The sequence below is a fragment of the Portunus trituberculatus genome, chromosome 2 (assembly GCF_017591435.1).
Source record: "Portunus trituberculatus isolate SZX2019 chromosome 2, ASM1759143v1, whole genome shotgun sequence".
Taxonomy (NCBI): domain Eukaryota; kingdom Metazoa; phylum Arthropoda; class Malacostraca; order Decapoda; family Portunidae; genus Portunus; species Portunus trituberculatus.
The window spans coordinates 3,555,719-3,558,218 of NC_059256.1; the positions used below are offsets into that span (position 1 = coordinate 3,555,719).

Sequence of the window (2,500 nt, forward strand, 5' to 3'; positions counted from 1 at the left end):
CTCCACATCCACTGGGTAAATATCCACTCCCGTGCCACCAGGGCGTAGCTAAGGAGTCCGTGCATCGAGTGACGTGCCGCGCGGGGGTGCCAGTGCCATGGGGAGAGTGCCACAGGGGTTTGAAATAGGGTGTCATTTGGAGCATTGAAATCCGAGGGTGCCGTTTAGTGACTGCCTACGTGTGTGTGTGTGTTTCCGCTTCTCCTGACGTACATGGCGTGTGTGTGCGTGTGTGCGTGTGTGTGTGCGTGCAGGGAAGGTGTGTGTACGTGTGTGTGCGTGTGTGTGTGTCAGCAGCTAGTGGTGTGGCCAAGAAAGGGGTATTTTGGGAGTGTGTGTGTGTGTGTGTGTGTGTTCGTGTGTGGATGGCAGCGCGGTGCCTCCTCGACGCTGCCTCCTCCTCCTCCTCCTCCTCCTCCGCCTCCTCCTCTTCTTCTTCAGTGCCACCCGCCAGTTTAAATTCCTCCTCCTCCTCCTCCTCCACCTCTTCTCTCTCTCTCTCTCTCTCTCTCTCTCTCTCTCTCTCTCTCTCTCTCTCTCGTGTGTGTGTGTGTGTTATGTATAAATCAATACCTATTATACTGCACACAATCTCTCTCTCTCTCTCTCTCTCTCTCTCTCTCTCTCTCTCTCTCTCTCTCTCTCTCTCTCTCTCTCTCTCTCAGATCACTTCTTTTCAAATCTTTTACATCCTCTGCCTCCCACTCCCTTTCTCTCTCTTTCTCTCTCCCTCCCCCAGCTCTCTTTCTCCCTCCCCCTCTCTCTTTCTCTCCTAATCCCCTTAGTTTCTCTCAATCCTAAGTATAAGGGATTGGAATCTCTTTAAAGAGGATTTAGTGAAGAATTTGAAGTATATATAGCATTCAACTCTTCTCAAATGGTGATCTTAGTAAAGAGAGAGAGAGAGTGAGAGATTGGGGGGGGAGGGAGTAAGGACGCACGCACACACTCACTGACTCACTCTCTCTCTCTCTCTCTCTCTCTCTCTCTCTCTCTCTCTCTCTCTCTCTCTATTTTTCGTGTTTTAGCGAATGTGTGTGCGTGAGAGAGAGAGAGAGAGAGAGAGAGAGAGAGAGAGAGAGAGAGAGAGACATTCCTGCCTAACGGAGAGAGGAAAGATAGAGAGAGAGAGAGAGAGAGATAGGAGAGTTTTTGAGAGGAAGCATGTACATCTCTCTCTCTCTCTCTCTCTCTCTCTCTCTCTCTCTCTCTCTCTCTCTCTCTCTCTCTCTCTCTCTCTCTATCACCTGACCGATAAGATTAAAGATAATTAGAACACTTTACCGCTCGAGAGAGAGAGAGAGAGAGAGAGAGAGAGAGAGTCAATATTGCAATAAAATGAATACAGGATTAAGCTAACTGGCAACTCACCACGGCACTGTTACCAAAGATATTATTATTATTATTATTATTATTATTATTATTATTATTATTATTATTATTATTAAGATGCATTTTGTGGGTTAAGGAAAATTCTGTGACGTGTGTGTGTGTGTGTGTGTGTGTGTGTGTGTGTGTGTGTGTGTGTGTGTGTGTGTGTGTTTTGGAGAGAGAGAGAGAGAGAGAGAGAGAGAGAGAGAGAGATAAATCAAGTTTAAACAAATGAATAAGTTCAAAATAATAACGAAGAAAATAAAACGTTTAATAGACACGTGAGAAAAAAACGTTGAAATGGAGATATAAATGAAAAAAAACGTTTAAAATTGTTGGATAAGAAAAAACGTTTGAATAGAAGAATTAATAAGTAAAAAACGTTAATTACATGTATGAAGTGAAAAAAAACGTTGAAATTGAGAAATAAATGAAAAAAAAACGTTTAAAATTGTTGGATGAATAAGAAAAAACGTTTGAATAGAAGAATTAATAAGTAAAAAACGTTCAATACATGCATGAAGTGAAAAAAAACGTTGAAATGGAGAAATAAATGAAGAAAAACGTTTAAAATTGTTGGATGAATAAGAAAAACGTTTGAATAGAGGAATTGATAACTAAAAACGTTAATTACATGTATGAAGTGAAAAAAAACGTTGAAATTGAGAAATAAATGAAAAAAAAACGTTTAAAATTGTTGGATGAATAAGAAAAAACGTTTGAATAGAAGAATTAATAAGTAAAAAACGTTCAATACATGCATGAAGTGAAAAAAACGTTGAAATGGAGAAATAAATGAAGAAAAACGTTTAAAATTGTTGGATGAATAAGAAAAACGTTTGAATAGAGGAATTGATAACTAAAAACGTTAAATACGTGAATGAAAAGTGAAAAAAACGTTGAAATTGATCAATGAAGTGAAAAACGTTTTAGATAATGAAAAAAAACGTTTAAAATTGATAAATAGGGAAGGAAAAACGTTTGAAATTGATCAGTGAATAGTGATAAACGTTTAAGTAGATAAATAAATAATAAAAAAACGTTTCAATAGAATTAATATGTAAAAAAAAAGTTTAAAATGGTAAATGAAAAGAGAAAAAACGTTTAAATAAAATAATAAATGAGGAAA

The 2,500-nt window shown here is 38.3% G+C and overlaps 1 protein-coding gene across 1 annotated transcript in view; it reads left to right on the forward strand.

Annotated features, from left to right (window-relative positions):
- Positions 1–2,500, forward strand: part of LOC123502741 (zinc finger protein OZF-like) — a 9,986-nt gene that overhangs the window by 96 nt on the left and 7,390 nt on the right. The window contains exon 1 of the mRNA XM_045251981.1: positions 1–15. This exon is cut by the window's left edge and continues 96 nt beyond it. The gene's annotated coding sequence lies outside the window, so the exon portion shown is untranslated. The remainder of the gene's footprint in view (positions 16–2,500) is intronic.